Source organism: Haliaeetus albicilla, chromosome 24 (assembly GCF_947461875.1).
Source record: "Haliaeetus albicilla chromosome 24, bHalAlb1.1, whole genome shotgun sequence".
Taxonomy (NCBI): Eukaryota; Metazoa; Chordata; class Aves; order Accipitriformes; family Accipitridae; genus Haliaeetus; species Haliaeetus albicilla.
Window position 1 is genome coordinate 17,789,073 of NC_091506.1, and position 22,708 is coordinate 17,811,780.

The 22,708-nt window shown below is 46.0% G+C and overlaps 1 long non-coding RNA gene across 1 annotated transcript in view; it reads left to right on the forward strand.

The window, feature by feature from the left end:
- LOC138690918 (uncharacterized) overlaps nucleotides 1-22,708 on the forward strand; it is a 171,484-nt gene that overhangs the window by 21,350 nt on the left and 127,426 nt on the right. Inside the window, exon 2 of the long non-coding RNA XR_011329709.1 lies at nucleotides 3,385-3,608. This is a non-coding gene — a long non-coding RNA (uncharacterized lncRNA). The remainder of the gene's footprint in view (nucleotides 1-3,384; nucleotides 3,609-22,708) is intronic.

Here is a 22,708-nt window from a genome sequence, read left to right on the forward strand (position 1 = left end):
GAATGAAGCTTATTGGACTCTTGAGACCCAAGCACACACAGCACGTCTGGGAGCACATAAAGGGGCACTGTCCCGCAGGCATGTGCTCCTCAGCCACGCAGGAAGTATTGGGTTTTATGTTTGAAGCCTGGCTGAGGTTCCCTGATGGCTGTTAATCCACTGGTTTCTTTGACTACATCCTGTGCCAGACCCGGTCCCACCTCAGGAGTCTTGGGGTTTCTGCTCGCGTCACATAAGCGTTCAAAAATGTGTAGGAGCAGGAGGCTCCATACCTGACTGAATGTGCAAGAGTGGGATGGATCGAAGGAGTGGCTACAACAGCTGAATTTTCCTTGCTAAAACAGTGAAAAGTTGAGTGTACTTCCAGGTATTTGAAGGGGCAATCCACTTTGGAGGAAGAGGAGCTCTAGCCCAAAGGGACTTTAACGTAAGAGGTAGCAGTGGAAGTTAAGAAAAGTTTAAGGGTGAGCTGAGCGGATCTGCTGCTGGCGGTTGTTGTAGCTTCACTGAAAGCTGTGGGAATTCATGCCAGATGGAGACATGGCCTTGAGCATTGTTGATACAAGGAATGGTTTCCCAGGGAAAGGATGAAAAACCTTAACCTGGAGAGGTGGCCTGACACATTGCTATGGTAATGAATCCTAAAAATAAAGAGTTTGGGAAGGAAATGAACCCTTTGCTCACAATCATCCTTCCCTTTCCTCAAGGCTGTTGAAGAGTGCTCTTCCCCTGAGTCCAGTGCTGCTTCGACGGCTGCGATCCCACTGGATGCCAACAAGGCATTTTTCCTTTAGCTCTCCTTATGGTCTTGCAATGAGTCTCTTTGTGCTCAGCTCACATATTCCCTTTCCCCATGGCTTCAGGTAGTCTTGTTTGCTCTGTATTTATTTCTTCGAAGTGCTGGAATAAGAAAAGGAACAGGTTATTTCTATTTTGGTTATTTCTATTTTTCTATTTCTTCCACATAGAGGAATTTTTTTTTCCCCTGAAGACCTTGGGGGGCTGTCTGTGTGTGCTACAGGGCTGGCAAGCACCACCTTCACAAGGGGGCTGGCATGCTTCTGCAGGACATGCAGGCTACACGGCTGCAGCCACGCGTTTAATGAAGGACGTGATACTTCAGTGACAGAGCAGTGGCGCTGAAGGCAGCATGATTAACCACCACCCACTCGAGGAGCACACGCACAGAGGGGCCATTGAGTACAAGTAGCTGTATATTATTTCTTTTCCCCACCTACTGCTCCTTTGCCGAGGGATCCCGGGCACAACAGCCAAACCCTGCTTGCTAATCTGCCCCAAAGGGAAATTGTGTCATTTTCAAAGAAAAGGGCCTTGGAAAGAGAAACAAGATGGAGCGGAGAGAGGGAGAAGAATATGGGGGCTGCGGTGAAAGGCAATCTGGGAATGAGTAAGGGGAAGTTTCTAACAAAAAGCCTCCAGTCGGGCACTTCTGGAGGAACACGGTGTTTGAGCACCCCTGAGCCATGACACCAGGTGAGAGTAGCAGCTGTGTAGACATGAGGCTGATTTGCTATTCCTAGGGATAAATGTTGCAGAACTGTTTGGGACCTGCAGAGGAACCTGAAGGAGAAGTACACAACAGCCCATGGTGATATAGACTGGATAGGCATAAATGTAGGTGGCTGTCATTTTAAGTGTATCTTCAGAGGGGACAGCCAAGCAGGGCAGAGGAGCAGCTTACATGAAAACATTTCAGAAAGGCATTTGCAGCCCATGTGGTCTCATTTCAGGAGGAACCCCATGTCCTCTGGTAGTTCAGTGCAGACTGGGCTGGAGAGCCTGCAGACAGGTGCTGTGGGGACAACCAGTCCTCTGGAAAACACGTGTCCTGTGTTGCGTTACTGCCAGCTGGGAGAGGGCTTGGAAGGCTCACAAGGTCAGCTTACTAGAGACCAAATGCAGAGGTAATCACGCCAGCACAGACTTTTCACTCCTGTAAATTTTAAGTACTTGGATTTTTGCAGAACATTTACTCCTCTTAGCTGCAGTTGTTGGACCTGAAGTTGAAATGTATGAGTTGAAACATATGCAGGGAAGACTTTGGCCCATGTTAAATGTGATTAAACACAAGATCCTTTGTTATAGTAAATTAATTAATCAAGATTGCTGTGGTAGAAGCCCCAGAGAGTCACTGGTAGCTCATGGCCCCTGAGCGAGAGCTCTCAGTGATCCCGGGCCTTTCAGCCAATGGATGTGATACGGCCTCCTGAGTTTCTCAACGTGATTTTTACGGATTCCACACATCTCAGGGCTTAATCCCAATGTGGAAGCAGAATGGGACTGATCAGAAATCATTAATGTTTTAGTAAGAGCTGCCAAAGAGGAAAAACTGTTGTGAGCTTGCTGGGTAAATGGCAGAAGCTGTTTTCAGCTCCTGTATCTCAGTGCTGTGCTGCTGTGTCTGCTGGCCAACAAGTGCCTGCAAGCGCCTTTGCCCTCCCCGGGGAAAGCCTCGTTAGCATAGGCTGCTTCAGTCAGTTTGCAGCCACCGTGAAAGCGTAGTAGCCAAGACCTCCAAGTCTCTGAAGAGATGCTGGCTGAAAGGCACGTGTATTAGAGGCACGCTTGCCGAACGCAGGCCCTAAAACCCATCCCAAGGATTCTCTTCTCATCCCCCTGAGAGATACTGCAAGGCGTTATGATCCTGCCCAAAATTTCTGTTCAAGCTGCTCTAACAAAGCGATGGTTTCCTGGAAGCCAGGGGCCCCTTGTGTTGTATGGCGGCTACCAGCTTGTTGCCTGATAGTTGGGATTTGTGGTGCCCTGGAATGGCTGGGAAATGGCTGGGAAAGGCAGCACCTTACTGCGTGTGAAAAACAGTAACTTGCCTGGCCTTTGTTTGGAGGTTTGTTAAACCTGTAGGACTGGTTAGATGCATCTTCTGACCAGGATTTTGAAGTTAAATGACTGTAATAATGTGTACAAAATATATAATTCTGGTGCAATGTGAAACTTGCTGAGAGCTTAAAAGCAAAGTCTGTGACTGCTCTCCCAGGGAGCAGGAACATGGATGTGTGTAAATCAGGAGACTTGAGATTAGCGGCATCTCCAAAAAGGTGTTTTAGTAGCTGGGCTTCCTTTTGGCATTTTATTAACACATCTGAGCCTGAACTTGTCATCATACTCTTTCATTCCTGCCAAGGAAACACAGACATGTTTGGCAGGGGGGTCCCCTTCTCTGTCTCTGTCTACACATGCATATACCACTGCTCATCAGCATTTGTGTTTTGAGACTCTGGCTGACAGCGGCCATCCAGGCTGGGCAGAGCCCAAGGGGAAAGATAGCCCTGCTCCAAGGGGCTTGCACTCTTACCAGGCAAGGCGACCAGTAAGATGTGATTTTTTTCCTTTCCTTTTCAGCAGAAGCGCTAACTGTGTGGCTGGCTGAGAGCACACAGGAACGGCAGCACTAGCAGTGGAAGGGAAACCCAGATCTTCCAAGTACCAGACTGGTAGCTCCTCCAAGGATTGCTGGTTTTGCTCTGGTTGCTGTGTGATGCTCAACTCTTCTGTTCCTGAAGTGGATCCTGTGCTGGGGCCAGTACTTACTGCAGCTGATGGAGAAAACCCCAGCATTTTGCAGGTGAGTTGCACAAGCATGCTTTTCTTCTCGATGTTTCCTTCTAGGTAACTCTGGATATTTGGGTCTTTTGGTCTGTGAAATTGAATTTCAGCTTTAAAAGATTATTTGAAATCACCTATTTTTTTCTTACAAATTAACTGTGAAACTATTTTTGCAATTAGACTCTGGATGGCTCTGAAAGTTATTGGGGCTGCCACAAATAACATCCACAAAATGCGTGACATTCTAGCATTGTCCATAGCTCTGTGTGCAAAGTCGGTGGCAGAATCAACCTGTTTGTTAAACCTTGTCAACGTCAGGAAAAGAATGTGAATTCAATTCAATAATTTTATTTTTTGATGGGTCTCTATTTTGTCTGAATCAAGCCTTGATGAAATTTGCACCATTGCTGTCCCCAGTGCAGCACAACTGGTAGCAGGTGGCCTCTGCATGCAGACAGGTCTCCTTGTTGGGTGTAACTGTGGGGAAGATTTCAACCCACTTGTGCATCTGAGGGTACAATTTTAACACGGATGCTGCTAGCCACCCTGGCACTGCTTCTTTCCTGCATTCTCCATTCTGTGTGGTTTTGGTAAAAGCATTTTTCCCACTGCTGGCTCAGAGTATTTTTATCTTGTGGCAATTTTCATATTGTTTGGGTGGTTATTCACCCACCATGTAAATATCTGTATGTTTGAGTCGGGTTTGAACCCTCTAGGAAGAGGGGGAAAAAGAGAGACACACCAGACCGCGATCAACCCTGATCTGTATGTGCTATTGGTGGTAACAGTCTTTAATGTGACACGGTATTGGGTCATTGTAATCAGCTTTTGTTTCCTAGGGGTGTCTCTGTCCCATATTAACACCTCGCCTTGCTGCAGAAAATCAGTGCCTTATACTGAAAAACAGTTGGAGTCAGAATTTTTTTTTGACCATGATGTAAAAACCCACAAGCATGAAGTAAAGTTTTCCCCTCCACCATACGCTACCAGCAGGTCCTAGGGTGGAGACCTTCTGAAGGGTCAGCTCTGCTCAGAGTGTTGAAAGCAGTTGGCTCAGCTTCATGGGCTGCACACATTGGGAGTGATGGTGGCTTGGTCATTTATGATGCTTGGTCCCTTGAGCTCGTTCTGCAACGGTGTTATTAAGAATATTTTTCTGGAAGTTGTGTGTGAAACTGCTGAAAGATCGTAGGTCTTGGACAAACCAAGGGATCTGAAGCAGCAGAACCCTGAGGCTCTGGTTTAACATCAAGCCTGAGATGTGCTGCTACTAGCCCTTGCTGCAAGGTGTACTTGGGACATGCACTGTAGACAACAGTTGAGCATGGTGAATCATGAGGGTCTGGCAAGCTATCTACGGGTGAGAAATCCACCCCATGTTTGGCAATGCAATATTACAGGCTCTGTGTGGTTGGAGGGAATTCAGTAATCGTGGAAACACAGAAAACAACGGTAGGAAGGAGCCTCTGAAGATCTGTGTTAGTGCGGATGGTAGGCACCTCTTGCTGCTCAGGACTGATGCTGCTGAGAAGACTGTGGAGTGTGGGAGCAAGGCCAGAGGCTCTGTGCAAAGGGGGAAGAGCAGGTCTCTAAATTCAGGTGTTGTGTTTTCTGCTGGATAGCAACAAGCCTGGCCTTGAAGAGTCCGCAGCGGCTAGTGGGAGGGAGCAGCGGGAAGGGAAGGTCTTGCATGGCAGTACATCTCTGGGGCTCCGTTCTGGCTTTGGTGTGCCTTGGTGATCACCATGCCAGGGACTTTACCTTGTGACTAGGAACTGAGGGTCTCTCACCAGCCCCTTCCCCAGAACAAGCTACATATATGGCTCACAAATGGTCTATATCACCTGCTGATGAAGCAGATGGCAGGGGAGGTGTAGGAGGAGATGCTGGTAGGAGTTCCAACTCAGGGCCATATCAACCAGCACTATCGGGATAATGTGACTGTGATGACCTGACATAGTGCTTGGTTAGCGCCTAGCACCATGGAGATGTGATCCACATCCAGGCCTCCTAAAGCGATGCACATAAATAACAGTGATTTAATGGAGAGTTACCGCGCTAAGTGGTCCAAGGGCCCCTTATTGCTGCAGATGAATGGAGTCCTATGGATGACAATTCATAAATTCTGAGTTATTTACTACATACAACCTGTCCCAAGCAGTAAATCTTATTTTCATTTACCTGAAATTAACTTCTTTTTAGAAACAATAGCGTTGCCCATGAGCCTTTTAGAAGATGTAGCAGTCTGTGAACTCGTGGCTAATGGATGGTTTGGGTGGGTTCCAAGACATCAGGAAATCAGTTGTGGCCATTCTGGCTGAGCCTGAAAAAAAACATTAGTGTTTAGTAACACTATCCAGAGGCAAGTAGAAAGATGAAGCTACAGACAAGCAGGAAGAAAATACCTTCTCTTGCTGTGCATTACTTACTTCTAGTCTGGGCTACATGATCAGTCCAGAGAGGTGCTGTGCTGGAAGTTGGAGGGGTTATTGCATAGAGCAGGACACCCTCCAGTAGGGTGGAGTGAACTGGGAAGACATCGGGAAAATCAGTGTAACACTTTGATGCCACAAGTCAGGAAGGGGTTAGAGACTTCAGGCTCAAGGAACAGAAGCATATTTTGCACATGTAAGTTGTAGCTGTAGAAAAGCATCTTTCTTGACTACCAGATTGGTTTGCTTCTGTTGAAGTCAAGGGCAGTATTCCTATGGACTGCAGTAGGAAAGGACAATAACTTCTATATGCAAATAATTTTATCTGGAATCCATATATATCAGGAGATTTTAAAATTTAAAGGCCCAGTTCTTAGATCTCTTGCACCAATAAATCGCCTTGAAACAAAAACAAGGCTGCTGCCTTTATCTGTGGTGCCTACATATTGCAGGCAAGTACTTTCTTTAAACTGTTCTCTGAAGTAATATACTTGGCAAGATCTGTTTCATTCTGTATGGGAAATGAAATTTGTTGCGAGCATGGCCGCTTTGCTTTATGGAGCTAAATGGATTGAGTGTAGCTATCTGCCTGATGTACTCCTCGGGTGTAATGGAGTCTTCTGACAATGTCAAAAAGAGGCAAGAGAAGAAAGGCAAACCACTTGCATTTGGTACCCCTGTGGATAAAGCAGAACATGACGAACCCATTTCATTCTCAATGTGAATGCAGACTTAAAACATGTTGCTTGGTGTGTGTTCTTTTTTTCTAAAAGCCAGTAGTGTGGGTTTTCTTTCTGCACTTGGGAAACGTGCGTCACAGATGAGTGATCCCACCAGATAATGTTGTCACTAGCACTTATGTCAAACTGGACTCTTGCAGGTTGTCCTTGCAGCAGCCCTTAGGGCTTTGCATGGTGGCTAATGAAGTGCCAAGTGAACCCGTAAGTGCCCCTTTCACAGCCAGGCTGACAAAATGTGGCAAAAGGTACATTTGTGCAGAAGCATGTCTTCTGCACCCTATGATCTCTCCAAGAGTTTGGGTAGGATTTGCTCAATAGTTCTAACTGGGGAAAAAATGGGTGCACAATGGCTTGAAGGTGGACATACTTGCTTCTTATTTGGTATTTCAGTGACCTCATTCAGAATATGAAAGTTATAGGTCTTTTTCTTTTTATTGCTGGAAAGAGTTTAAGTTTGAGCCTGGTTTTGCTTCGTATTTGTGGGGATTTGTGGGTTGCGTACTCCAGGAGAGCACTTCCTTCCTTCCTTCCAGAGCTCTAGTGATCTCATCTTTCTGAATCCCTGTTTTCTTTCCCATTCTTTGTGTACCATGTCTATACAGACTTCAAGTGCTTCAAACCCTTAGTGGTTTGCTGTTCAGGCTTTTATAGTCTTATATACCATAATCTTTTCAGTAGTTGCACTGAAACCTCTCTGTTTCATGTGTAACCAAGTGTAAATTACAACCCAGAAGCACATGAATAGACCCTTCATCTAGAAAGAGGCAATTTTTGATACACCACAAGCGCAAAGTAGACTGTCATCAGGGGAGTTCCTTGTAATACAACTACTAATAGTCCTGGTACAGATCCATGTGGATCAGAGACCAAATTAGGTAGATGTTAAGGATGTTAACAGATACCAAGGGTACAGTGAGCATGTAAGTATGAATGATCCTCTCCAACCCTACTTAGATACCCTGCTAGTTTGGGCTGTTGTGCAATGTGTCATGTCCCATGTGGTAGAAATTCTTGTCTAGCTTGGAGACGTAGCTGAAAGGAAAAACCTGACCGAGTGTCACTGTTCAAACTTACACAGCCTCTCCTCTGTCCTGGGAAAAATAAATCAGCTTCTAAGGGAGGTGTGAATCGCTGAGCCTGAGCTTGTGCACTCTGATGGGTCCTACCATATCAGAGGCACATCCTGGAGGTCTGTTCTGCCTCCCTGCTCTGCCAGAGGAGAAAATTGCCACCAGGCAGCCTTGCCCAAGTGATTTTCATCTGCCAGACAGTACAAATGCATTTCTCCTTGGCTGACAATTTCTGAGAATTCATCAGCGCGGTCATTAGAGGGGGTTTCACCCCTTCACATGTGGTCTTGCAGTCATTGTTTCAAATGAGCTCAGCCCTGAGTCATTTAGGATTTCTTCAGAGCATTGGTGTCCCAATGGGCTGGCAGGCATGCAGGCGCTGTTCCTGGGGTGGGTGCAATGAAGCTCTCTTTCCATGCTCCTGCTGCTGTGTGTGCTAAAGTTGTGTCTTGAGGCCATGAACTCAGTCAAGACCCACCTCCTTAAAGGCACTGTCCTGGCAAATGGTAGATTAGTGGGGTTTTTTTCCAGAAGCAATTATAATAAGGAAGGATAAGACAAAGGGGAATATGTCATTTCCCCATTATAGATGGCAAAATGAGAATACCTCTCTTGTTAGCAATGTGCTCAACTGTCTTAGTGGAAATAATTTATGTACTGATGGCATGGGTTGCACCAATAGAAAGTGTTTGTACCGCTTCAGCTCGGTCTCCTTCCAGTGCAAGAAAAGGTGCAGCAGCAGAGACAGCCTGAGCGCAGTACAGGCAGGTGAGGTTGTGCTGAATAAGGTGAACCTCTGTTGGAGGAGTGCACTTTTTTATCTGAAGAGAAGACCCAAAATGCCTTTCCCAACCCACACAGGAATGCAAGGGCTGCACCGTTGTCCTAACCCCCTTCTTCCTTTCCCTGCCGGCTGACGAATTTCATTGGGGTCAGTTTTCACTCCGAAGTAAATTAAAGCTAGAGAAAACACAACAGCAGGGGAAAGTCCCGTCACCTCGCAGCACAGCTCCCCTGCAGAGAGAGGTATTTTCAACAATTTTATTTCTTTATTTCCTAATTAGAAATAACGATGTGTTTTTCAGGTCAAGACGACCTCCTTTGCTGTGAAATATTAGGCTGATTTTGACAGTGTAACTGAAAAAAGGCATGTGCGCACACATGTGTATGCATGCACGTGCACTAGTGGGAATAAACATGCAATGCTCTTCGCTTAATTATGAACATACTTTCCTCGGGGGGGGAGTGCCTTTGCCTCCAGTTAGTTGTTTTTCAAGTAAATAGAGAGAAGGAATTTTCTGAAGAACAGATGCGCTGGAATGAGGAATAGAAATATTTTCAGTCAAAGAGGGGCCGGATGATGTAATAAGCCACAGGAACAAAGTTCAGTTATTTTATGCTCTCATCCAGACCTCAGAGCGAAAATGCCTCTGTTGTTAATTTCAGATTCATCAGCTTTTGAAGGCTGGCTCTGTCTTTAAATGCTATTGTAATGCACGCGGAGCTAAACTGAGCAAATAGTGATTGAGCAATGATGGAAGAATATATTTGTCAGCACTGGAAGCGTTTGGGTAGTGTTTGCACTGCAGATGATAGGCCATATACGCATTTGATTATTCTGAAGGGAAAAGGATGTACCTTGAATAACCGTAATGGAGGTCCTCAAAATCTACATCTGCCTGACTGAAGTGAAACTGGTTTTTGAGGTCTGGCGTTTGAGGGCTCAATAGCTGCTCACAAATACTTGTAGAAGTACAGCTAGCTCTTATGCCGGTGACTAAACTCTCTCCCGCTCTGCTTACATGCTTAGCTCCTACTGGTGAGGGCTTGTAGATGTGCATGTCCCCAACTTGGGCTGTTAGGGACCCCTTCATGCTCCCACAGGCAAACCAGGGAGAAGCAGACACAATGCCCGCTCTGCAAGGTCAACTGCTTTGGTCATGTTGACTATTGTTATTGTACCCTTTGAGAAAGCTGCTAATGAAATGCTTGTCATCCTGAGTTGTTGACTCTTCAGGCACGGTTAGGTGTCAACAGGCTTGGGTTGCATCGCACCAGGCAGAAGAGGGTCTTGCACAGGGCTGAGACAGACGAAAGAGAACGAGAACGCGATGGGGACCCTGCTCAGGAACTCAATGCAATTTGATACCTCCAGTGATGAAGAATGACTGTGAGAGTTAAAATTATGTTAACTGGAGCTGTTGGTGGTGGTCACTTTGCACTCAAGCTGGTCAGGCAGCAGCTCCTGAGGGAGCCTGAGCAGGCTTCAATTCTTTTATCTCAGAGCCACAGAGCTGGGATGTAGGTCTGTGAAGTGCCGGTCTCCCAGAGTTGGCTCAGAGGAGCACAGTAGTGGTATTGCAACGGGAAGATGCTGTAGAAGTGCAGAAACTCTTGTAGTGGGTCTAAGCATTGAGATTTTTCTAGTCGCTGATGTGTGCAGAGAAGGGTGGGGAAGTGTGTGCGACAGTTTCCTGGCGGCTCTGATGAGCTGGTGGAGAAAATGAAGGTAAGAAATGCTGCAAAGGATTATAGGGAAGACTATGTATGAAATGAGGGGTTCAGGGGTGGTCACATACCTGCAGAAGTGTTCTCCCTGCCTCTGCAAAGCTACTTTTCAGGACTCAACTACCTTATATTTCAATTGGAACAAAACACATGCTGTTTGTTTCAGTATTAATCAAATCGGTCCCAGTCGCTTGCGCAGCACTATGTGCTAGTCCTGGTTACGTTCTGGTTAACTCCCTTCAGAGACAACAGTGTTGCCCATGAATCAAGCAGAACAATTTATTCACTAAGAGAAGCCTAATGGATGGTTTGGACAGCCTCCAAAAACACAGCTCTCCCTGTCTGAACAGCCTGAAACGTTTCAGCACTTGAAAACAAAATCCAGAGATGGGCATGGCTGAGAGCCACACAGAAAACTGATGGACTGAGATTGCTTTTTCCTTTCTCTGCTTCCTCAATGTCTCAGGGAGACTTGACTCCTAGGAGGGAAGGATTTGGGAATCCAAATCCAGCCCAAATGCCATTGCCCCAAATCCACGGCTTTACCTTCTAAACGTCAAGGGTTGAGGACTATAAAGCTTCTGAAAAGTATTGCGATGCCTTACAGGTGCAATGTGTCCTGGGTCCCTACGTGGCTTTACTTACGTTTATTTGAATGAGTATGTCCTAATGTCTGAAGTGACTGTGACATCTGAAAAAAATCAGAATGCAAAGCAATTTGAGACACAGCTAGAGAGAGTTTTTGATTGGTACAGGGTGATTTTCACTGTGATTACAAAAAAGTTAACTCCAGTAAAGATTAGCCTGAAAATGTACTTTGGGGGGGTTTAGGGTGTGGTGGGTTGACCCAACCAGCAGCTAAACACTTGCTTGCTCCCTCCCCCAGTGAGATAGGGGAGAGGATTGGAAGAGCAAAACTGAGAAAAACTCCTGGGTCAAGATAAAGACAGTTTAATAAGTGAAGGAAAAAAGGTGTGGGGGACGGGACACCACAAGTGCTGCAAAGGCAGTCATTCACCACCTTCCGTCAGCAGACCGATGCCCAGCCAGTCTTTGAGCAATGGCTTCCTTGGAAAGACTAACCCTCCCTTTGGTCCCACCAGTGTCCCTCCCAGCCTCTTGTCCACCCCTAGCCTACTCACTGGGGGCATAGAGTGAGAAACAAGGAAGGCCTTAATGCTCTGCAAGCACTGTTCAGCAGGAGCTAGAACATTGGTATGTCATCAACACTGATGAAATCACAGATCTAAACCACAGCGCCATACAGGCTGGTAGGAAGAAAATTAACGCCATCCCAGCCATATCCTGTGCATAAGGTTTTGGAAAGGAGAGGGCTTTGTCACGTGCTTGTCTTTTGAAGTCAACAGGAGCTGGGGAGCAGAATCAAGAGGCTATATAATGCTTCCCAAAAGGGCAGTAGGAAGACACTGTTAGCTGCAGGCCTGGACACAAAGCCAGTTTCAGCAATTCTAGCAGTGATTTTGTTTGGTGAAAGTCACCCTTGATAACATGGCAGAAAACAGGAGATAGAAACCCAATACACTAGTTCCTGAGTTAAGAGGATGGAGTATGTTTGGACGATGACAGTAGCATTCACTTCTAAAGACCACAGTGGGTGCTGGCTTCCAGGATCAGTGTTTGCGCTGCTCTTCTGCCCAGACAAGGAGGTGCTGTCGGCCAACAAGAGAGTAATGCTTTGTAAGGGAAGGAAGCCTGGTGTTCCCTAAGGTCCTGCAAGTGGGTTACTTCCTACGGAGCCCAGTTTTCAGCTGGGAGGGTTGACTTAGGGAGTGTCAATTAGAGAGGCTGCAGAGCGTGCACTGTCCCTTTCTGGCAACATAGCTTGAGCTTGTCCGGATGATACCTGCATTCTCAGGGGCACGGTATGTGAGCACATTAGACAGCAAGGCAACATGGGGATGTGGTTCCTTCACGTGCTGCTGTTAGGAGAGGTTGTGCTGTGAGTGATGAGAGAGCTTGAAAATTCACTTGGCCGAAGGGCAGAGAATTTCTCCTGTGTCCGCTCTGGGTCACAACCATCAATCCCTGAATTAGTGCTGGCTGGTAAGGGTGTCTCTTATCTTAGAGACTGTCATAATTGGGCACTAATGGTCATTTATCCTTGCACAGTTTTGTTAGAAAAATGCCAAATGGGTACAAAGGGCTTCCAAACCAGAATACGGCAGTGATGGTTGTGTGACATTGCAGTAGGACAATGCACTCAAGTGGAGAAATCTTTACCCAGACATTGTAAAGGGCCCCTTAGAAGCCAAGATGCATCTGCTGCTCCGTCCTTTGGCTGCAGACGGAAAAGACCCTCATGCGCTAAGTGCAAATTCCACACAAGGAGACAGATAGCATCAGCAGAAGTGCACGTAAACAGAAAACACATACAGGAGAAAGGGCAGGTATGTGGTATGAAGTCTTGAATAGCTGCCAAAAAGCCGATCTATGTATTTAATCACTCGGAGGAATCCCAGAGCCTGTGTGGTACAGTGAGGGTCCCTCGAGATGGAAGCATTACTGCCTATAAGTAATGTTCCTGTTTACTCCCACTGATGCTTTATGTAACAATCCTGCTCTGCCCCTGACTGCCTGTCAGATCTAAAATAACTTTCCTTTTGATGGATGTCTTCATGCTGGAGGGGAATTGTGGGGATTTTCAGTATGAAATGGCCAGAAGCAAGAGCAGGTATTCTCTCTGTGGTGTCTTCTACAGGAGCATAGAGGCTTGAAGGTGAATGATGAAGATCCAGGCTCTAAGCACTGTGTTTATTTTTCCTGGATGTTTCTTTACCTGAAGTAAGGATTATGAGAACAAGAGTCTTTTGCTTTGGGAGAGGGACTCTGAGATCAGTCAGATGCTTCCAGGAGTTTTCACATTAAAATACAAAGTAGAAATCCTAACATAATAATCTTGGCTGCTGTCTTTACATGGTGTTTTCTGACATCCTTGCCATGTTGTATTTCCATTAAGTTGTGGAAAGCAAGGCTGTTTGTGCTAGGAAGATGATGCAAAGGCAAATGTCCAAGCTTGTCCATAGTATTGAAGAGCTGATAATTATATTCCAGCCACGCCTGACCTAAACCCCAAATCAACCACTCATGTAGCAGCAGCAGCAAATGGAGGGATATTTAAATTGCCTTGAACCATTTAAAAAATAAAAACCCTTTTAGTCCCTATCCGCAGATAATGCTGTAGATTTTTCCCCTTTTGTGAGAAGAAGTGGAAGGGGCAGCACTGTTAGAGAAACACTGTGTTTCAGTGCTCCAGGGGACCCATCATGTTGTGAGGCAGGACGTGAAAACTGCAACAGCATCTTAAAACAATTCAAGGTGTCAGCAACCATGTTCCTGTCAGGAAAACTACTTTGAGGATGCAGCAAGCTAATCTTCCAGGACTTGCTGAGGTCATGGCTCAGCTCACATTTAATGAACAGCAAAGTTTGTGGTGAAGAGGTAGGCTCTGATTCTTTTCAAATCCTCTACCTTGCTCTGAGATTTACCAGGACAAAACTCACCCTGAATCATTTTGAGCCATCTCTCTTGACTGTTAAATAGAGGAAGAGAAGCAGCAGCTAAAACTTGACCTTGTTTAGAAGAACTCAAATTATTTATGTCCTTTTTATGGACTGCTGCTGCCAACAGCTTTCTCTCACTTTGCGGTTGTGGGTCGCACTGCCTGCTGCTGATGTGTGTTCAGCTGGGCAAATATCGCATGCCATATTCCATGAATATATTCCCTTGATTAGAAATCAGAATTTCTTTCAGCTGTGTTTATTTGTCTCTTCATCGGCTCTGTCTCCATCCATCCACCGTACCCACCAGTAAGACCTACTGCTTGCTTTTTCTTGAGACTAACACGGTCTGAAAATGCAGTTGCTTTTCATTTTATGCATGTGACTAGACTTCTGAAAGCCATGTTTCACCCCACTTTCTCATGTCTTCCCAGAAGGCTGTTTTGAGATGTGTCAAGGGATAAACCTGAGTTGCATTCATCTATTCCAAAAAATCTGAGGTCTTGGCTACACTCTGAACACCTGCCCAAAATAGAACACCAAAGGCCGTTATGCTCACCAAATGCTTCCTCATCTGGACGTAGCTGTGCTTTGTACTGTCAGAACGTAAAGGAAAAAATATGCCTTTGTGCGGACATAGACATACAGCACAACACAAGTTATCTTTGTTAACAAAAAGGGGGGGTGGGGTGGGGTTTACTGGTATAACCGTATCAACACATGGGATCGTTGCCAGCACAGCTCCATCAGTGAAGGATCACACCTCTTCATATCCCTGCCTTGTAGAGCTATGCTGGCAGAAATGCTTGTGCATACGTCACCAGTTGTTGCCTGATTTTTCTCTTTAAAAGGACTCTGCTGATGGGAAGCATGGAGAGCTAGAGACCTGGCGTGAATTCCTCCGCTTCACCCACAGAATAGCTCCCGTGGGAGAGGAGAGACTAATAAATGGGGTGTGAGTTTGAGATACTGGTCCCCTGACAAAAATACACATCGGCTGAAATGGTGTGAATCCAGGCTGCTCTTGTCTCTCTGGTATTATCTCAGTTACGTGGTTCTCATTACAGCTGGAGCAGAGCCATTCAAGTTTGGTCTTCAGTAGGAGAAGAGAGACATTGTGTGGTTCCAGCTCTCTAGGGCCATCCTGAAATTCATCCTTGCTCCAAGGCTGCAGTGGCTGTTTCAAGCTTGCTGGTAGCCACCTGACTTTATTGAATTTAGCAGAATCAAAGAAATCACCTGCAAAATCACCCAGTGACACCTTTTCCCCTTGAAAAGGCATCTGGGCCTAAGCTTGCTTTGGATACGTATTCATTTTGCATTTTTTTTTTTAATGTATTTATGGTCATGCTGAGGTAGGTCATCAACTGTAGGATAAGGCTGGCTCCTGCCCCGGGCAGCTCAGAGTCAGGAACAGCACTCAGTGGATAACTGATGTAGGATTGAAAGTATCAGCAAACTAGTTTTGTTTTCCAGCTCCCTTCACCACACAGGCAAATCCATAGTGTTACCAAAGTCCCTCTTAACCCCTTTGACGTGGCCCTCTGACATGGGCTGTTTGCTCTGGAGTGCGTGAGCTGGGAGGTGGTTGTCAATGCCATCTTCAAGGGAGACGTTTTCCTGCTGCCATCTCCCAAGTTCAGCCTGGAGCACCAGGATCCTGAAGCCATTTGTTCCTAAGTGTGTCTTCTCAGTATCCACACCAATATCTAGACCTTTTCTTTGATTCTGCCAAGATCCTGATGCCAGAGAAGGTTTGCTGCGGTCGTTTCTGTAGCTAGACAGTGCAACCCATGAAAAGTCATTTTACCTCGATTCTTTGACATACCAAAGTGTTCCCCAAATCCTCCTATTCTTGCACTTAAGGTCTGGTCAAATCCCGTGTAAGGTCAGTGTGTTCAACTTGCATCTCAGGTTTCATTGCACAAGTTTTGTATGTAACTGACTCCAGTTTGGATGCCTGTAAAATTTCCAATATGCAAATGTCCTAAGTTTGGCAAAATTGGACTGGAAATCTCATTAGAGCAGGCTTTTATATGCTGCGTCCCTGACTTCCCTTCCAAATAAGCTGTCTTCAAAATACTTTATGGTAGTTCTCTTGGGATTTTTGAGTTTCTATTTTTACCTTTCCCCGGAAAAGGAGAGAAAAGAGAAAAAAAAAAAACCAACAGAAAAAAGATGCTGGAAAATGACAAATACAAAAATAATTTGCATATGTGAATTTTTTTCCAACCTTCTGCACAGGTTTGCTTCAGATCAAAGTTCAGGTCATTCCCCAGTGCCTGAGGTTTTTTATTTTCCATGCTTGTAGCACAGGGGATGAGGGAACTAATATGAAGTGATGCCAGTGCCTGTTTGGACATAACTTGGATCTGTAAAAATGTGCTCAGTGTTTTCCAAGTATAAAAAGCCAAAAGAAACCACCTTGAGGTACCATGTGATATTATTTGCTTTGACCCAGGATAACTAAAATGAAAGGTCTCTCTGAACACAGAGCGTTCACAAACCATCCCACTTTTTTACATGTATGTGTGAGGAAGGAAATGTGGTGTTTACGGGGGTACGCTGTGTATTCACCTCTGTGTGTCTGTGTGCCCAGACAGAATTTCCCGAGTGAAGTGGGTTTGGTTGCTCTAGTCCAGCTTTTAAAGGTGGGCAAACAGAGAGCTCTTCTCCCGAATTACACAAACCGAACCTTTTGTTGAAAATGTCAGTAAGCAGGGCAAGGGCTGGGAGGCTCCTTCCAGACAGGCTGACTGGTCAAGTGAAGTCTCCGAGGTTAAATTTGAGGGGGGCTGTCAGGAGCCCTGTGAGGTGCTGCTACAGCCAGTTCTTCAACCGCAGTGTGCGTACTTTGAATATAAAAATGAAATGGAGCTGCTGCTATTTCTAGCTCTTCATGGGACTGTTCTTGTCTGCAAGGCTCTTGAGTGCCTGTGCAGTTTGGGACCGAGGAAGCTCGGATAGTTTGAGGCTGGACTTACAGGTACCAGTACCGACGAGCAGTGCTCAGATGGATTGAAACCTCAGAGCTGCTCTGCACTTCAGTTTCTGTAAAATAGGAATAACTCTACTTTTTTTTTTTTTCCTACCTGCTTTCCTCAGGACAGTGCTGTGAGATCAGTGGATGAACAGCACTGCTCAGAACCAGCACTCCGCGGTTCACAGTCTCCGGGCTGAGACACTGGGTAGCTGTTAGCTGGTGGACAAACATCTCAGAAGGCATCTGTGCAGTTCTCAGCCTTGTGCTGGTGTTCACAGTGGTTGTCTGTCCTATTTTCCCACCTTACCAGTTGGTTTGGAGGTAATGAGAGAAGTGGAGGGGTGAAATGCTGGGACTAGCACTGACTGCTGAGCACAGTCTGTTTCAGCTATTTGGAGATCAAAGTAGCGGCTGCTGGTATGCTAAAACATTAACGGGTATCAACACCCTGCCTAACCTCCACTCATTCTCCTAACAGCACTTAGTGTGGGGATGCATCACTTGGGCTTCAGCTAGACAGAGCAAAGAGAAATAGCAATAATGGAAGAACAGGAAGGATGCAGAACTGTGATGTGAGTGGGGAAAAGGTCTCCAGGAGCAGGATGTGCACCAGTAGGATTGGTATGGTTATAGATGGGAGCATGTTGAACATCTATGAAACAACTACACAGGTGATATGAATTGAAACAGTGGAAAACCAGAGCACATAGACTGCTACATCAGGATGGGAAAGCGGGTGCACTCTCAGGTTTGACGTTCTCACCATCAGCTCCCCAGCGGAGTTTTAAGTGGCAGTCACTGAAATTTAGATGCTCTTGCTCACTCTCTGTGAGGGCTGGGAGCTCAGTCCCAAGTGTGAACGCAGCTTCCATCTTTGATGTGTAAGAACAAGCTTTGTTCTTGTTGCACTGGCTGGCTGACTTCATCAGCTGCGATCGGAGCCTCCCTTGGCTCTATATTAACACAGCCAGCATCTGCAAAAGTACGGTATCTTGCAGATACCTGCAACTTGCAGGTGGACACCTGTGCACAGAGGAATATCCATGTCTGTCCAGGTTGTCCAAGTCCCAGTCTCAACTGACAGATTATTCTTCCATTTTAAAAATTGCATTATCCATCCCTTGCCCAGCCAGAGGAGGAACATCTCTCCTCCCCACTGCAATCCTTTACAGGATTGCTGACCCTCTCCCACCCCCCATGTTGCTCTACACACAACTCTGGGTTTAATCTGGCTTTGCTTGAGCAGCCTGTTTTTCTCACGCAGGTGGATGGTAAGTGGCTGGAGACGAATGCCTAAACTCTTCAAGCATTTCTGAGTGTGAATGTGTAAATCATTCTGTGTTCAGGGTTGCTTTAACTGTACCTGTTACTGAAGCTTGAAACAATCCCAGCTCTGGTCTGACGCAAATAAAGGTGTCTAATCTAATTGCTGCTCCCTGCTGCAGGGATTACTTATCCTTGGTGTGCTGGGACTCACATCTGGTGACACTCGCCCTGTTTAATCCTGGGGATGTTATCCCTGCCGCGGGAGGGGCTCCCCAGGCAGCCATCTGTGCTCTGCCTACCTTGACATCGCCTCTCTCCTTGCATCCCCTTGTGACTGAATGAACTAGGGAGGATTAAAAGCAGGAGGAGTATGGCTGTGGAATGGCAGGCCACGCTTACAGCAGAGGGGAGGTCTGGATTGGATTGAGTTTTTGGCTTTTAAACGGAAGAGGCAATACGTTGTTGTTTGGTACAGAAGCCGTTAATTAGCAATTAGTGGCTCGCTGGCCCAAACTCAAGGCTTTGCCTATCCAGTTTAGTACACCCCAAATTGCTCAAATATCTTGGTATGCACTGGAAGGATAGGCCCTTGGCTTTTTTTTTTTTTTTTTTTTTTTTTTAATTCTTTTTTTCCCAAGCTGTGGGAGCTTTTGGGTTTAGAGCTGGAGGGCCCTTATTTGTGATTGCTACTTGGGATGCAAACAACAATCCTCAGGCATGCGCATGCTGCCCATGTGGGTTAATAGCTAAATCTGAAGAGTGTCCTCTGCTGTCTGTGCACTAGGGCGTACTCTCAAGTGTTCATAGCTTTATTTTACAACCACAATTTCTTCTAAACTTAGCAGAGCATACACTTTGTCAGGAGCTGTTCCCATGCCAAGTTTCAGGTTTCAAAGTATTGCCACTTTTGAGCTATTCCCTGCTTCTTTCCTTCTGTGTGTCTCCCTCACACTTGCACACAAAACTTTCTTTTTAATGTAGAAAACTATATTTTTTCCACACATTCATAACTTAAAACATCTGAAGAGGTTTTACTCCAAGTTTATATTTAAAAAAAATAATGAAAGCCAACACTGGCAGAGAAAGCAGTGTGAAAAGTTGCAGCTCAGAAAATTCAGGAACATTACAGGCATTTGCAGAGGAGGACTAAAATGGAAGTCCTTGCAGCCTGCCTTAGCAGGAGTTCGTGTGTGATATTCAATAAGATTATAGCTGCTGTAGCACAGAGTAGTACTCCTGTTTGGACAACTTAATGTGCTGTATAAAGCGACGAGAATTACTTGCTGGCAGTCCGGTCGGTTGTTGTGATCCAGCATCTTCAAAAGCACTGCAAAGGCTGAGCATTTATATATTTGAAGATCTAACTGGGAGGGCCGTGCTGTGAGTTTCTGGGCGATGAACAGTTACAAACATCTGGGCTTTCTTCGTACTAACATTGTCAAATCGGCAGTCTTTTGGACAACTCCATCTGGCCTGGCAGCATCTTCCACCATTTATTGACATTGTGGGGTTTATTTACTGGCTGTCCCCCTGAAGAAAACTGGTGTAATATAGGCTGGGTCTAGGTTGTCTAGAGGCTGGTAGGCTCAATTTAAATCTATGTTTCAGAGGAGTGCTCTTAATCTATGTCTAGATGTAGCATAGACATTCCTACATCTTCACTCTAGTTGAGGCATGGCATCAGGTTTTGGTGACTGTGTGGCTCCTGGTCAAGGCAACGAGCTAGACTTTGATTTTCATCAGAAAGTGAAGTTTCTCCACTTCAATATCCCATGAGCCAGATGCTGCCATCTCCTGCAGATTCTCCTCCCATCCCACCTCTGAAGCCCCCCAGCAATTGTTTTATGAGTAATGACATACATCTGGGTTTCAAAATGTGCACATCTTTTGTGGATTTTGCTGGGCTCCAGCACAAAGTTGCTCTTTCATCCACCACACAGTTGGCTACATGGCAGAGAGTATGAGATATGTAAGATAGAACTAGGAAGTAGGTCTTGGGCTAGGATGTACATCTTCTGCTTGCTTTTTATGTTACAAAGGGGTTTAGGCTATAATCCATAATGCTGGGACCAGGGTGACAACTTGACTCCACAGCAGAACCCAGCATCTCACAGATACAATGCTCATACACGTCCCTAGTTTATGTTTGGCTCTGGTGATCTCAAACTTCCCAAATTACTTTCTGTGGTGCTGCTAGGGCTTGTGAATCCAGAGTTACAGATTTATTGGCATGTACAAGGATTTGAGGTGCTACGCAGTTAATCCTGGCTGTAATGCCAACTACAATGAGATGTGGCTCTGAATCAAAGCCACAAGTTGGCCAGCATCCTCTTTGGGGACATCCTTGCCTGTTTCCAGATCCAAATGTTATGTCTGGCTTGAATCTCTGTGATCAGGTAAATCAAATTTTTAGCTCTGAACAATGCAGGAATTTGTAAAAATGTAGAAGTAGAGTAGGATCTAAACTGGCCTAGTTTAAGCTTATCTTTTTGTCTAAACAAGCTTCAGCTGGGGAAGAGGTAGACCCTCTGGGACCAAATTGTAGGTTCACTGCCCTGAAAGGGATGATTTGACATTTCATCTTTAGGCCTGGCAGGATTCGTTTGGGTGCAACCCATCTATTATGCATGAGCATGAAAGAGCCCATGTACTTTCCATAAAAATCTTCTTCAGCTTGGGACTGTTTCAGACTTTAGGCCATTGATGTATTTGTAAATTTAAAAACAATCTGCTGATTTTCTTTAAACCAGCCTTGTTTGGTGTGTTTCTCAGTTTCGTGCTGCCTTGAGTTGTGCGTGGGCACTGTATTTAAAAAAAAAAAAAAAAAAGGAAAATCCAAGGATATTATTGTTATCACTGGAGACAAACTCCTAGAAGCAGTGCTATGGTGTAGTAAATGTTGTGTAAACCCAGAGTAACAAAATGTTCTTTCATTTACCGCTTGCCACAACACAGAGCTGCATTTTCGGGTGTGAATACTGCTGTGTACCATACACAGCGTGCAGCTTCTGCGGCAACCTGATGAAATGCTGCATGTTGTTATTTCTAAGGCTGCACCTTTGGGACACACCAGGTTAGATACAGGAGGTTTCTCTGTGGTGTAGTGTCCGTAAATGGCCTCGTTTGCTTTGGCCTCTCTGCAGATTGACATCTGCCTCTTGCTAATTATGCACAGATTAAAAGGTGATCACCCAGCTACTTATCTTTGCAATCCAGGTGGTGGTGCCAGGCGGTGTGTGTTTAACATGCCGGGAGAGCTGGGAGCCTCCAGTCCCACACCAGCCACTCTCGGTCAGTGTGCCCACCACACAGCTCTATTTCTACTCGTTAAATATACTTAATAAATAAATAGCACCTTCTGAACGCGTAGGCGGGTTGTCTAGCACAGTGCTGGCCCTTCCAAACATGCTCTGAAGTTGAAACTGTCTGTTCAGCTTGGCCAGGATTTATCATTAGAGCTGTATGGGCTAGAAAGCGTATTTGTGGCCAGCGTGCCAGCTTGCCTGAATAGCCCACAGTGTAATCTCCTGCTTTCCTTGGTGGGAGGAGCTGCCAAAAATAGCAAGCCAAGAATTTGTCCATGTTATTTCTGGGATTGCACCAGGAATTGACATCAGGAGGAGAGAAAAAGCAAGCAGTGTGAGAAGTTTAGGGTCCGTGGCTGTTTGGGTTTGCAGGCTGCCTTGGGGCTGCGTGGAAGGGTCTGGTAGCCACCTCCTGCGCGCGTGCGCTCCTGCGTGGGGGACTCTCACCAAGCCCTGGGTGGCTTGAACAAGGTGACTTAAGCCTCTGCTCTCTGTTAGGGCAAACCTGCTTGGCCCACTGCATCGGGCTGAGCCGGGAAGTCCGTTTTGTGGTCCTGTGGAACAATAACATCCCTCCCAACAGCCGCGGGACTGTGCGAGGAGAGAAGTGTTAGTTCCTGCGGCTGAGAAAAGGCATGAATGAGCCCCAGCTGAATCAGCCTTCACAAAAGCCTATGAATCGAGCTGTGACTTCTGTGTGGAAAGGACTGTTTGTGCTGTAGGAGACATCACCGCCCTGGACAGCTGGGTGGGATCCCAGGGATGGGGATGGAGACACTGAGCGTGCCTCTGCCACTGCTGCCGCATCCAGACCCGGGTGGCTCTTATGCCATGGGGTTGTTCCTGAGACCAGCTTGAATGATCCTCCCAGTAGAAAATTTTTGCTTATTGCTAGTCAGCAAAAGGAAGATTGAAGGTAATACTATGCTGGTCCTACCTCACGTTTTCTGTGCTATCCGCCCCTTCCCTTCTCCCCTTCTTTTTGTTTTCAGCACGTACCCATTGGGAGCGGCAGCAATTAGCGTCCTAGTCTGTGCCCACAGCAGCTCCCCTGTCAGCAGGGAAGTAGTTCTGCACCAGCACTGATACACGCCACCGCTTGCTCAGGAAAAGGGTAGGGGATGTGTAGAAAGCTGAGGTTACCCTGGGCTGAATGACAAGACATAGGTGAAAAGCAGGGTGTTCTTGTTGGAGAGAGAAGTGAGAGATGTTCATGGTGAGGAGGGAGGAACTTGGGCAATTTTGTTGACAGTGTAGGAACACGGGCTGCAAATGAGTGGTAAATCAGGCTTCATTAGTGT